Here is a 14770-nt window from a genome sequence, read left to right on the forward strand (position 1 = left end):
CTCCCACCCCCACCGGCCCACCCACGCTCCGTCCCCTCCCCTCAGGGCCTCCTCTTCACAGTCCCAGCTGGTGCCCCTGCATTCCCTCCCTTGCATTTTCTGGTCACTGGGTTCCTATCAAATGTGGCAGGGGTGAGTGTCAGGGCCAACCAGCCTCAGAGCCAACCAGTCTTCCCTCGTAGCCAATGGGAGCAGGGAGTCCACAGCATTCCCCACTTCCGGGGGATCCTGGCCAGGAAGCAGAAAGCCACAGCCAACCCCTCTCTCAGGCTCCCAGCCAGTACCTCTCTGCCCCCATCCCTCAGGACCACAGGAGCACTCGGGCCACAGAGCCGCCCTTGCCTCGCAAGATCCAACACGTAGACCTCTCCACCTGGACCAGCCCTGGCACATCAGGTGTCTGGCTCTGCTGGACACCGGCCTGGTATTCCCAGACACTGCCCCAGGTACAATGCCATGGTAGAGAGAGGGGTTCTGGACTCAACCACCCACTTTCCAGCTGTGTAACCTCAGGCAGGTAACTTGATCTCTCTGAGCCTTAGTTACTCATCTGTAAAAAGAAGATAATAATAGCACCTACTTGTCAGGGTTGCTGTGAGGTAATGCAAAGCACTTACTGTCCCAGTGCATGGCATACAGTAAATGCTCAATAAATGTCCTCACACTGATTGTGTAATCATTGGTATTACTCCAGATAAAAATTATTATCCTTTTTTTTTTTTTTTTTTTGCGGTACGTGGGCCTCTCACTGTTGTGGCCTCTCCCGTTGTGGAGCACAGGCTCCGGACGCGCAGTCTCAGCGGCCATGGCTCACGGGCGAAGCCGCTCCGCGGCATGTGGGATCTTCCCGGACCGGGGCACGAACCCGTGTCCCCCGCATCGGCAGGCGGACTCTCAACCACTGCGCCACCAGGGAAGCCCCTATTATCCTTTTTTTATAAATGGGGACACAGAAGCCCAAGAGGCTCACAAGGACACCCATGCTGGAGCAAACACAGAGGCACCTCCTACCTCAGCCGGCCTAGTCAGGAGACCCTCTCTACTGCCCCCGCATGCTCAGACCCAGAACTTGCCTGGGCACCAGCATCCTCTTGGCTCTGCATCCTCCCAAGAGGGACCAGGGCTACCAGCCGCCTATGCCTCAGCCCTGGCCCATTATCTGTGAGGCAGCCTGACCTTTCTTTCCTTCTCACCTTTTGGGGGCAAGGGCTGGGAGACCAATGGAAGGCACCTCCTAAGAGGTAGACTCAGGCTCCAGGCTACAATGCCCAGCCCATCAGAGTCCTGCGTATGGAACAGCCGTAGCAGCACAGAAGCAGGCATTTGGGCTGCAAAAACCCCAAACCAGTTAGAAGAGCTGGGTACGTTAGTGCTGGCTCTCTCACCCAGTTGCCTGTGACCTTGGACAAGTCATTCTTCCTCTCTAGGCCTCATTCAACGTTTCAATATTTACTGAGTGAGGACTACAGGACCAAGTATTCCACTCATGCCGGTTCTGGGAAGCAGTCCTCCATGAAGCTCACAGACCTGGGCCCAGGGAATGGCCATGTGGCCCAGGAAGGGTTTAATAGGAATCATGCCCCCTGCACTGATCTCCTTCTCCAGGATTGCCTTGAGGGGCCCCTCAAGGAACCATGCTCTGCACATACACAAATCTGGTACATGGGATCAGCAGGCAGGCATGACCTCAGACTGGCCAGCAGAAGCCAGCTTCATCTCTGCACGGAGCTGGCAGAGCCTCCCTGGGCCACAGTGGCTCAGAGAGGAGGCTGGCACAGGCCGCCACTGCCGCAGGCTCCATATGGAGGAATGGGTGGGCAGGCGGGCACACAGTCGCCTCTCTTCTCCACACCCTTGTCCGGGACAGGCAGCACCGCGATTCTTCCAGGAGCTTCTGAGGGCATCATTCGCGTCCCTAGCTCTCAACCTGGCCCAGCTGCTACTGAATCTGGAAGACTCCTAATGCTGGGAGGTGGCGGAGAGATAGAGCAGCTGAACCCCACAGGGCCTCAGAGAGGTCCTAAACCCAGCCCTCGTACACTCCCACCTCTGGGTGCAGAGGAGGCAGGAACACACGGCAGTGTCTCTCCCTCACCAATGCATTCTCAGAGCTCTGGGGGGGGAGGGGGGGGAGCTGGGAAGCAAGGACCACGGCCAGTGCCGCAAAGGAGACCAGTATCCTCAGAACTCTTTCCTCCTCCTTGTCCAGCCTCCTACGGTCCCCAGGGACCACCCCCAGCCATAGCCCTGCCAGACAGTGGCCTTAGGATCTGGTAAGTACCCTGATGGCTGTAGTCACTCGCCACCACAACCATGCCTGCCCCCAAGATCCCAGCCTCTTGGGGCCCTGGATGTCCCCAAGTGTGAAGGTGCCAGACACAACTGGGACCCTCAAGTCCTCTCCCTCTAACGGGTAGGGGAAGCCTCTGGTCAGGACAACACCAGGCCAGAACCTCAGTGGTCCTAGGGCTAAGTTCTATCCCCCCAGCTTTGGGAGACTCGGAAGGGAGGTGGGATGGGAAGTGAGCCCCGAGTGGGGAAAGGACTGTAACCAGAGGGTGAGGGTGAGGGCGAGAGCTCCCCAGCACCCCAATCTTCAGCCAAGAGACTGTCCTGCAGCATCGGAAGCCTGGACGGAGATATCCGGAGCGCTCTCGGCCTCCACGGCGGCGGCAGGAGTGGTCTCGGAGAACGGAGCGGGCCAGCCCAGCACCCAGCGCAATCGTTCATCCCTACAGCAAGCGTCAGCCCCCTCGCCTGCCCACCTCTCTCTCCAGGCCTCGGGGAGGCTGCAGACCTGGGAGGTAGGGAGGAACAGCAAGGACCTCCCCCGCACTGGTCGGAGGGCCAAGAGCCTGCAAACTCAGTTCCTGCCGGTCGGTCCCGACCTCCCCCAGGGCTGGAGGCTGGGCCCCCGGGTACCGAGCCCCTAGCCCCCCGTGCCACCTGATCCCCCGCACGTGCCTACCTGGGTCTGGGGGTCCCCATCTCGGGCAGGCTGGGAGGGGGGCGCCCCCTCGGCTCCTGCGGGCCGGCAGGCCGCGGGGCGGGGCGGGCGCGCCGGGCCGCGTTGGGCTCTGCGGAGCAGCCTGGTCCGCGACACCCCCGCCCGCTGATGGATGCCGACTGCAGCAGCGGCGGCGGCGGCGGCTCGGCGTGCGCCGGGGGCTGGGCACCGTGCCTATAGCCCCGGGCCTGGCGCCCGTCGCGCGGCCAGTCCCCGCCCCCGCCCGGCCTCTGCGCCCAGCCGTGGGGCAGCCGCCGCGCGCCTGCCTGCTCCCTCGCGGCGGCCCTGCCCCTGCCTCCGCCTCCTCCCTGCCGGTCTCCCTCTCCCTCTCTCTCAGGCTCCCAGGCCACCTCCTCCCGGGCGCTGCCACAGCGGCAGTTACCGGTCCACCGCGGGACTGTGCATCGGCAGCCAAGCCCGGCGCCTCCGCTGACCCCACCCTGGCCTTGGACAGCCCCTGGCCCCGCTCAGGCCAACCCCTGTTGGGGGCTCGGCGGGGGAGGAGGGGGCGGAGGGGAGAGGAAGAGGAGAGGATCCCTGACGCAGAAGGGGTGACTCAGCCTCAGCCCACCGGGCCCAGCCGAATACCCTCGCCTCCCCTGTAGCTCACAGCGCGGGTCAGAACTTCTCTGGGACTCAGCGCTCCTCCCCCACCGTGGAGGAGGTCATGCAAATGTCTCCTGGGATCCCGCGTGTGTATGTGTGCATTTGTTCATATGTGCTTCGGTGACAATGGCCATAAGTGTAACAGTGGGGAGTGGGCCCGTGTACAGATGTTTCTGGATGTGCATCCAGGCTCCAGGAAGGTGGGGTTGGGGGGTGGCCAGCTGGCCTGTGGCACTGAGGTCCTGGCTCAAAACCAAGTGAAGCCCTGCTCCTCCCCTCCAGCAGCGCTGTCTCAGAAAGCCCTCCAGACCAACTTAGGAGATCCACAGTGAGGACCTCCAACGGCCTGGGTTCTAGTCCAGCTCTGTCATGGGTCAACCAGTACCTTTGGGCACACTGCTCTCCTGCTCTGGGCCTCACTTTGCCAACAGTGAAAAAAGAGGTGGCTGTACCTATCTCTAGGGTTCCCAGTTTGTGGGGAAGTCCTGAGAGATGGTTGTGTAACCCACAACATGATCCCCAAAGATTTCTGCCCATGGGTCCGCATTTGCAGGCCACATGACCCCTACTCCCTAGCCAGCACCGCCACCATCCCAGGCATACACATCTATTCTTTCATTCTTCAAATCATTCCTGAGGACCTACTATGTGCCAGCCACTGTTCTAGGCACTGCAGAATCCACCACACTGGAAATTACAGAGGCCCAAAGCTGGGACGCCACCACCCCCTCCCCATGGCAGGCTGCATTTCCTTCGGTGTCAGCCTCACCAGTATCCATCTGAACTCCCACACTCCAGCAACAGGCAGCACCCCCCTCCATTCCTCTCTCCCAAGGTGGATGCTCCGTCACAGTGACCTTCCACCCCAGGTCCTAGTACCAACCCTAGGGCCTCCACAGAACGAGGCTATGCCCTCTCCCCAGCCTCCCTCAGAGAACCCAAGATAGCAACCATGTCCCTTCTCCCCACCCCCAAATCAAGCCTTCTCTTCTCCAAGTTAAATGTCACGCACTCCTTCACCAAATGTTCCCAAGACACAGCTTTCACCCTCTCTGGCGCCTTCACCCTCTCTGCTGCCCACTAGGCTCAGGGGTGGTCAGAGAGCAGAGAGCCGAAGGAAACCAGATTCTCCCAGTCCTAGAGAACATGCCCTCCCTCCAGACAGGAGACAGGAAGAGGGACAAACCAGCACAGGGCCAATTCCCAGAAGGACCAGAGTCCTGCTGGGCGGACTTCCCTGTAGATGTTCTCCTTTGCCTTTGGACTTTTCGCTCCCCAGCTTCCAAAATTCAGTTCTTCCCAGGAACTCCCCAGGCCCTCAGGAGTAAGGCCTTGCGCAAGTCACTTTGCCACTCTGGGGTGCTCTGCTTGAATTCAATTCACCACACATTTCTTCAAATGAATGAGTGAAAGGACCAGTAAAACTTAGGAGTTACACCAGATGGACTTATTGTTTCATACACACATCTGCTAAGAGATTTCTGACTGCCTGCTTCAAGTATTTTTATTCCAAATTGATTCTTAGCTTCCTCTGCTTGCCGCCTTTCCCGACCCTGGGTTCCTGTGAGCAGGACAGAGCTGCCCAGCCAGAGCCCTCCATTCCTCCTAGTTCAACTCTCCTTCCCTCAACCCTCCTCCCCTTCCTTTCTTTCCCCAGGCAGGAGCCTTCCCCTCCCTCCCCTGGGGCAGGACCACTTTCCCACCCTCCTCAGCTAGATGGAGCCTCTCACTTTCCCAGAAGAATCCAGGCAACACTCCAAAAACCAAGGCAGAACATTCTTCTGGTTTTATACCCGAAGGGCCCAATTCCCTTCAGGTCAGTGGGACCACACAGAAAACTGGGCTTCTTCTACTGTTATCATTATTTCTCTTTCTATTATTATTATTGGCTAACATTTCTATTAGCACTTTCTAGTTTGCAAAGTACTTTCATGTTCCATTCTCACATCTTGTCACCCCCCCCCCCATTTTATAAACAGGCGGTCTGAGGTCCAGAGCGGTGAGTGACTTGTCCAAGGTCACACTTGCACAGTAACACTGACTCTCTGGACCAGACATCTTCCACTTCACCCCACGATAACCTTTTCCAGAGAAATCTGATTGTGGTGGGGAAGGGGGGTGGGGGAACTCTCTGAAGAACACACGGCCCCCTGTAGGCATCAGTTGAAATCACTTCCCCAGTTACTTGGCTGCCTTCATTCCCAGGGCAGGGAAACTGAGGCACAGGACCAACCCAGAACCACATCTTGTGAAAGCCCCCATGGAGAAATGCTAGGGCCCCAGGTGCAGGATGGGAGCCTCCACCCCACCCCCTGTAAAGAGGGGCTCTTCTGAATTCAGCTTCCAGCCCTGGCTCTGCCACTTCTTCCTGTGTTCTTGGGTAGATGATTTGACCTCTCTGAGCTTCAGTTTTCTCACCTATAAAGTGGGAGAGATTCTTCCTGCCCTGCTTCTGTCGCTGAGTTGCTGTGATGGGTTAGCAGATGCTGGCAGAAGAGAAAGGACAGGACTCCTCATCCCCTCTCGGGTCTGCCTGGGAAGCAGGAGAAAGTCTTTCTTCTTAAATTTTAACTGGAGGGTACTTGATGGTGCAAAAGTGCTAGGATACAGGAAAGCCAGGAATAGGATGGAAGTGATGCTGTCCCTTGGCTGGGAAGGCAAAACACATGGTGTCCGCTACAGTCCCCCAAGGCCACTGGTGGGGCAGAGACCAAACAAAATACTCCAGCAGGCCCCTCCCACCCCTCCCCTTTTATCTTTCAGATGAGGAAACCAAGGCCCAGAGCAAAGCAGCACCTCGCCAAGGTCACCCCAGGTAGTGGTCTCACAACTCCCGGACACCAGGGGCCCCTTGATTCCTGGGTCAGCAGGGTCGGGTGGCAAGCACTCGTAGTGCAAGGATTTACTCTTTCATTTAGCAATCAGCGATGTGCACGCTGAGCCTGGGGAAGGCAAGAGGAATTGGGTAGCCTCTGTCCTTGAATTCGCCATCAGTCCAGCGGCGGAGAAAGGCACACAGACCCGCACATCAGAGGGTACTGTAAGATGAATCACCACCACTTTCTGAGTACTAGCTCTGTGCCTGGCCCCAGTCACACATTTGTTTAATCCTTAGACCAATTCTTTGGCATCGAAATTATTAACTCCTTTCATAGCTGGAGTCACTGAGGCTCGGGGTTAACGACTTCCCAAAGTTCACCCAGCTAGTAAATGGCAGGGCCAGGGTGTGACTGCCAGATCTGTCTGATGCCAAGCACTGAGCTTCAACCCTTATGCTTTTCTCCCTGCCTCTAAGGCTCTGCTGACCCGTCAGAGAGCCACTACTCACATATGGCTTCTGAGCCCTTGAAATGTGGCTCGTGCACGTTGAGATGTGCTGTAAGTGTAAAATTCACACTAGATTTTAAAGATTTTTTTTTTAATTTATTTTTTTAGGCCGCGCTGCGCAGCATCATGCGGGATCCTAGTTCCCTGACCAGGTATTGAACCCGTGCCCCCTGCAGTGGAAGCTCGGAGTCTTAACCACTGGACCACCAGGGAAGTCCCTAGATTTTGAAGATTTAATAAAAGAAATGTACTATATCTCCTTAATAACTTTTGTATTGCAATGATAATATTTTGGATGTATTAGGTTTAATAAAATATATCATTAGAATAATTTCATCTGTTTCTTTTGGCTTTTTTTTTTTCACGTGGCTACCAGAAAATTGAAAATCACATATGTGGCTCGCATGTGTGGCTCACATATCTCTTTTGGTCAGCACAGGTTTAGATTCTCTGAGGTCCTAGCCCAGCCCATGGGGCTCAGAAAAGGGTTCCTGCGGGAGGGGACACCTAAACCAAACTCGGTTAAAGGCAAGGTCATGGGGAGGAAGGTATGCCAGGGCAAGAGAGCTGCAGGGCCTCTGGCTCTGGCCCCAGAGGGCGGCCAGGCCTGGGTGGGCTGTGCTGCAGCCCCAGGAGCTGAGAGCTGGGCCAGCTCGGGGAGGGAAGTTACCAAAGCCAAATTTTCCAGATCGGCGTGATCTACAGGCCTGGGAGGTTCTGCCTGACAAGGCCGTTCTCACTGATCTTTGGTGCTCTCTGGAAGGCCCTGCAGGGCAGCTGTGTCCGGGTGTAGGTGGAGGGGTGGGCAGCAATGCCCACCTGACGGGGACCGCCCGGCTCCAGCTGCCCCTACCGCCTCTCCTTCAGTCTCCTCCAAGAAGCCTCCCAAAGCACTACAGTCCCCAGGGACCTCGCCATCCCCTCAAACCTTCCAGCCCAGACCGTGGGAACTACACACTCCTGCCTTCGGTCATGCTCTGGCCTGGAATGATGACGAAGCTGCACAGAGGGTCGCACAGCACGAAGCACTTGTCCATCCTTCGTGTGGTGAAGAGTCTGGGGGCAGTGGTTACCTCCGGGGAGGGGGTCGGGGCAGGGACAGGGGAGTTACATTAATAGTACAGGAGCTGTGTGACCTTGGGCAGGGCCTAAACCTCTCTGAGCCTCAGTTCCCACCTCTGTACAATGGGGGTAATATCCGCACCACCTCTTCAAGCTCCCATGACATGAGAGAATGCCCAGGAAGGGCTTAGCAGGCCCCTGCGGTACCCTCAGTCCCTCCAAAGCCTCCAAAGGTCACCTCTCCTCCAGGAAGCTCACCCTCCGTGCCTCTGCCACCCAGTCTGTCCCTCCTCTAACCTGCTGGGCCCACCACACATCTCTTGTCTCTACTTCTGAATTTGGAGTTCAGTTGTGATGAGGCCCTCTGACCTCTCCAACAAGACTGTAGTTTGTCAAAGATGGGAACCTTGCCTGTCCCTTCCTTTCCATCGCTCCTCCCCTTCTCCCTCTCCCAGCACTTCCCCCACAGCCAGGCCCCTGCACAGGGCTGCGCATCCCAGAGGCTCTCACAGCCCACTCTAGTGGCTTGAACACTTGGCCACTATCTTTGGCCAAAAACAATGTGGGTCGGATGACTGTGCATATTCTAAGGAGCTGGTCCCGCTCTGCTCCCTCGTGGGAAGAGCCTTCAGTGGCCACAATTCTCTGATGAAGCAACTCCAATCTCTCTGCCTGACTCTGCAGTCCTTCACAGCCTGGTCTCACCTGCCTCTTCAGCCTCATCCTCAGGGTCCCTGCGGGGAAGCTCAGTCAGACTCAATGGTTCTGGGCCCCCAGGGCGCGGCGGTGCTGGCAGTGCCTCTCTGCTTTTGCAGAGCTTCTTTTCTCTCCCTGGGCGACCCTCTTTCCCTTTCCCACGGTCATTCTTTCAGCCATCCTCCAGGAAGTCCTTCCTGATCCCCTCCCCTTTACAATAAGCCCTCCCAGCTAGAAGGAACCTCTTGGCCTCCCCCCTCCCCCCTACACTCTGCCCTCCAGCCCTGGGATGTGTGAATTGCTCCCCCCAGTGCCCAGCTCAAAATACGTGCATGGTGTAGGTCCCTGGGGACACATCTGCACTCTCAGAGCCAGAGGCCAGGGAGCAAGCCGGAGTCAGGAGTTCACCCAGGATGCCAGGACCCTGCCGACGCTGAATCCTGCTGACCCAAACTCCACCTCGGCTACATTTCTTAATGGATCTCCATGCTCCTGCTGCCCCGGGTAAATCAGCCCTCCCCTAAGACGTCTGGGAGCCATACTCCTGGGGCCTGAACATAAAAGATCTGGCCACGTTCCCACTGGATTCAGACATCCACCCAGCCTCCCATCGGGTGCCTGAAGTGTCAGCTGAGGTTTGCATCATCACAGCATCACAGATCCCTTGCAGTCAGAAGAGACCTTGGAGAGGATCACACTGAGGCTGAGAGCAGTGGGAGGCAAAAGGAGAAAGGCTATGTGCGTTTGTCTGTGGTCCCCTGCGCCAGAAGATGCTGCAGCGACACCATCAATCAACATCACCATCGCAGAGAGCCTTTGGGACCCCTCTACGTGCTGGCACTGTGTCAAGCAATATGCGTACATTTTCAGTTTTTAATTTCTTACTTCTCTGTAAGGCAGAGATTACATATTCCACCTTGATTTTACAGGGGAGGAAATGAAGCTCACAGCAGATAAGCCATTAGTCCGAAGTCACACTGCTAGTAGGTGGGGGAACCAGGATTCACTTCTAGGTTTGCCTGATTCCACAGCTTGTTTGTCCACCATTAATCCTGCATACATTTGATTTAACACAAATTTACTCTAAAGATGCTGGCCATGCTTTAGTTCCTGTCTGGGAAGTAGTTACATAAATATGTGTAAACTTATGATCTGTGTACTTTTCTGCATTTATATTATAACTTCAATAAGGTTTATTTTTTTAATGTTTTTGTCCCAGAGATGAATCTATGCTAGAGATTTTTGGGGTGTGAAATACTCTTCGTCTGAAGCTAGAAAGCTGGGTTTTGTTTTTTTTTCTTTCCAACCATCTTTCCATTTCAATAGGGACTGTCCTAAAGAACTCAGAAACCCCCAAGCCAGACCAGCAAAATTTCACCTGCTGTCTGTCCGCTGCTCAGACTACAAACATTTTCTTGCACTTACATTCCCAGCCCAGGTGCCACCTAGCCAACATTCAACTTCCAGGAGCTGGCACTGCTCTGCAGTTTTTGCAATCCTCTCCTCATCCACCCATCTGCCCCAGACAGCTAGACCAGCCGCTGCATCACTGTTAATCCCCAGCTTCATGAAATGGCCAGGCAGCCACGTCTGGATGTTCCCATTTCCTCGCACCAGGCCAGGCTGGGCAGAGAGAAGCCGTCTGTGTATGTAAACCCAGGCTTCTGCTTGGGCGGCTCTTGCCGGACTCTCCTGGCCAACTGGGCCCTCTGTGGCTTTTATCCTCCTGCCCAAAATAACCATTAGCTTCAGTGGTCCTCTGGGCACAAATCAGACTCTCGTGAGAGCCTGTGGCAGCTTGAAGACAGGAAGGGCACGTTATCCATCTCTGTTTCCCCAAGGCACCAGGGCAAAGGTTTGTGGGATTTATTGAGCGCCTCTGTGTGCCTGGAGGGACCTGTGTTGGGGGCATGGGCTCACTAGAAAACACGGTCACGTTCTCCGGAAGCTGAAAGTTTAAGGAAAGAGAGGAAACAACAAATCAGCCAACCGCAATAGAAGGCTAAAATGCTAAAGGTTGTCAGAAAGGGAAAAAATGTTTTGGGAGTTCAGAGGGGAAAGAAATGAGAGAAGAGCAGCTGTCAAAGAAAGCTTCAAGGCAGAGGTAGCATTTAGGTTGAGCATTAAAGGCAGGCCAGAAGGACAGTCCAGATGGAGGAGATAGCATAAAACGAGGCACAGGGTTGGGAAGTACAGGGGAGACTCAGGAAACTGGCCTTTTTTTTTTTTTTTTGGCCGCACCTCGTGGCTTGCGGGATCTTAGTTCCCCAACCAGGGATTGAACCCAGGCCCTGGCAGTGGAAGCGACAAGTCCGAACCACTGGACTTCCAGGGAATTCCCAGGAAACTGGCCTTGAATGACCCAGAACCAAGGATGCCAAAGGTTGAGGCTGGGGCTGGAATGGCATATAGTGCCAATGGGAGCCTCAAATGGCACACCAAGGGTTTCCTGCACTGTCCAGCAAGTAGCCACACGTGACTATTTACATTTAAATTAGTTAAAATGGGATAAAATGTAAAAGTCAGAGCCACGTGTGGTTGATGGTTACCATATTGGACAGTGCAGATGTAGAACATCTCCATCACCAAAGACAGTTCCACTGGACAGCGCCGGTACACACAGCAGAGAAACCAGAAGACTCTGAGCAGAAGTACGACATGATCGGAGCTGGGCTTTAGGAAGATTGATTTGTCCCAGTAAAGGGTAGGTACCTGGAGGTAAGAGAGGCCTGGACCCAGAGCAGGCCTTGCAATAATCCAGGTGAGATCAATAACCACGTCTATTCCCTGGGCTCCTCTCTTCCTATCAGTGAGCAGGAAAGCAGAGAGCCATGGTTCTCAAAGTGTGGTCCCTGGAACAGCAGCATCACCCAGGAACTTCCCGGTATGCAAATCCTTGGGCCCTATCCCAGATCTACTAAGTCAGAAACTGGGGGTTCAGAGCAGCAGCCTGTGCTTTTATCAGCCCTCTCCTGATTCTGATGCGTGCTCCCGGCAGAGAGGCTAGGAGCCCACTCTGGTTCCAGACTCTACACCTCTACACCCTGGGGTCAGAAGACCTGCCTCCATGTCGTGCATGTCTTGGCTCAGCTGTTTACTAGCTGTGCTTAATCCTTTGTGCCTCAGTCTTATAAGGATTAAAGGAGTTAATACATGTATTTGTCTGAGAAGAGTGCCTGGCCTATAGGAAGTGCTCAATGAATGTTAATTATTATTATTATTATTTTTTTTTTTTTTTTGCGGTAGGCAGGCCTCTCACTGCTGTGGCCTCTCCCATTGCGAAGCACAGGCTGCGGACGTGCAGGCTCAGTGGCCATGGCTCACAGGCCCAGCCGCTTCGCGGCATGTGGGATCTTCCTGGACCGGGGCACGAACCCGCGCCCCCTGCACCGGCAGGCGGACTCTCAACCACCGCGCCACCAGGGAAGCCCAATGTTAATTATTTTTAATCCTCGTGGGCCACTTCATCTATACTCCTACGGTACAAAGTGGAATTCCTCCCACAGACAATGGACCAGCATCTGTCTCTACCTGCCTGTCCATCATACAATATTCCTAGGCCCACTCCCCATCCCACCATTTACTTTTCTCCAGGCCCAGAGTGCCAGTTCTTCTCCCGAAAGGCAGGGGCACTTCCTGTGTCAAGGGAGCATTTCCACCAGGGGAGAATGTCAAGGCAAAAGGGGCAGATTTAATGTCCTGAGCTAAGATGTCCCGGTAGGAAGCAGGTCAGGAGATGCCCCAGGAGTCTTCCCCTACAAGACGACCTGCGAATAGGATGTCTGGAGGTGAGCACCCAGCTGCCCACTGCCACTGAAAGCCTCAAGCCTTTTCATTTGGACCCATGCCAGCCAAAAGGGCATAGGAAATGGTGCCTGGGGTTCTGTCTACTGCAGGTAGCTCAGTCCTGACTCGGGGAACTAGCCAGGGAGGACAGCGTCAATAAACCTGGTTTCTGATCTCGGCTGTGAGATCTCGGGCAGTCATTTTCCTCTTTGGATTCAATTTTCTTGCCTCTAATGTGAGGGTGTTGGACTAGTGTGTTCTTAACCTTTTATGGGTCATGGTTTCCTTTGAAAATGCAATAAAAACTGCAGAGCTTCTCCCAGAAAAATGCACATGGGCACACATCCAGACACACACACACACACGCAGACACGCACACAGGCACACGTGCATGCACACACACACACCTTATTATGATTTCAAGCATCAAGAAACCTCATGAAACCCATGCATAGTTCACACCTTGGGTCCGTGGACACTTGGTTAAGAAACCTTGGCTAGATGGTCACTAGTCATTATGATAAGAAGTCAGCTATATTTGTATCTAATTTAAAGGAACCCTATGTTAAAATTTTCACCAAAAAGATGAGATGTGAAATGGGCTTTCATAAGATTCAGTTGTTGATCGGCTAAATGCTATGCATCCCTCCAAGAGCCTACCTCCACCCTTGTCATTTGGCCTTAACAGTCTCTCCACACTGTCTCCCCCAACTCAGCAGAGAGTGAGCACATGGTCCTGAAAGACACCCCTGCCCCACCAGCTGTCTCTGGCCCTTCCCAAAGCGTAGACAGATTGTCCCCGGCCACGAGAAGGTAGAAGAGGAGGAGTCTGGCCTCTTGTTACCCCACCCCAAATCCTTGGCTCAGATGCCAATCCCTAAAGACGCTCCAAGATGCCACCTCCAGCCCCCCCAAAACACACACACACAGCGCCACACCCATGCCCTCCCTCACACAGCCACAGCCAAGGGACTGCACTTCCAGACACTTGGTGGTGTGGCCACTTGGAACAAGTGAGGGTTATTTTTAAAGGCTGAGTGACAGGACGGGTGAGAGCCGTTCCACTCTGTCAGAGCTCCCGCTGCCACCACCAGCTCCGATGAATCACTACCCACTACGCGAATGTCCATGTCTGTCAGCATGGCCAGAGAGGCTGCCTTGGCTTCTGGAACGAATGCCTTGGATTGGTGACCATGCTGATCACACCAGCATGAGCCCAGGATCACACCAGGGGCAAGACGCCCAGCCTGAGCTAGTGCAGCCGATCCAGACCGACAGCCTCTCCCAGCCCAGCCCAGTCCAGCCAGTGCCACCAGGCCACCAGGGGCCTCTCTCTGCACAAGTCCTTTTAGAGTGGCTGTTGATACCTCTTCCCCTGCCCAGTCTATCTGTAAGCCACCCACTCCCACACCACTGCAATCTGGTTATGAATGGGCACCCAGTCAACCAGGCAGACTTAGATAGTGTCAATGCAGCCATCAGCTGGTTTCATCTTTCTGGAGTAAAGGGGCGCTTGGCAGTGAGAGTGCAGAGTCCTAACCACTGGGCCGCCAGGGAAGTCCCCTCTGGAGGGCACTTTGGAAAAGTGCATGATAAGCCTTAAAAATGTGCATACCTTTTCATCCAGAAATTCCTCTTCTATGAATTTATCTGTGAGACCAGTGGATATACTCAAAGATGTAGCCATAAGAACATTATATTATACAGGAGTCTTGTATACCAGAGTGAAGTGGAAATTTGGAATTAATATAAATGTCCAAAAATAGTGGGTATTTTATATAAATAGTGATAACACATATCCTGAAATACTATACAGCTGTTAACATATAGTGTCACGGATCTATATGATTCTATGTAATAACGTTCGTAACATAATGCAGAGTTTTTAAAAGCATATGGGACATGTGACCCAATTTCTATAAAGTATGTGCACGCATACATAGAAAAAAGAAAACTTGGAAGGAAATATTCAAAACATAATGTTCCCAGGGATTGTTTTATGATAGCGGAATTTCTTCTGTGCTTGTTTGGGTTTGGTTTTATTTCATTGTTTATTTTCTGCTGTGTGGATGTGTGTGGACATATATTATTTATATAAGAGAGGCAACAAGAAAGGCCCATAACCCTCAGCTCACTCACAGGTTCTGGCCTGAACCATCCTAGCCCTTCCTGGAATCTCAGCAGAGCCCTCCCGCCCCCCGCCACTTCAGCCACCACTCTTATCAAGTCTCCCTCTGGCTTTGAAATTTGCTGCCTTCCTCAAGTTGCCCCCTGGGATTTCACTAA

General features: G+C 54.2%; 1 protein-coding gene and 1 long non-coding RNA gene across 14 annotated transcripts in view; one reads left to right on the forward strand and one right to left on the reverse strand.

The window, feature by feature from the left end:
* EPB41L1 (erythrocyte membrane protein band 4.1 like 1) overlaps positions 1-14770 on the reverse strand; it is a 109690-nt gene that overhangs the window by 69006 nt on the left and 25914 nt on the right. The window lies entirely within an intron of this gene.
* Positions 2135-7185, forward strand: LOC132437585 (uncharacterized). The gene is made up of 5 exons (XR_009522092.1): positions 2135-2273; positions 2620-2804; positions 6377-6428; positions 6532-6648; positions 7049-7185. It is a non-coding gene; the product is annotated as an uncharacterized lncRNA (long non-coding RNA).

The sequence above is a fragment of the Delphinus delphis genome, chromosome 15, assembly GCF_949987515.2.
Source record: "Delphinus delphis chromosome 15, mDelDel1.2, whole genome shotgun sequence".
Taxonomy (NCBI): domain Eukaryota; kingdom Metazoa; phylum Chordata; class Mammalia; order Artiodactyla; family Delphinidae; genus Delphinus; species Delphinus delphis.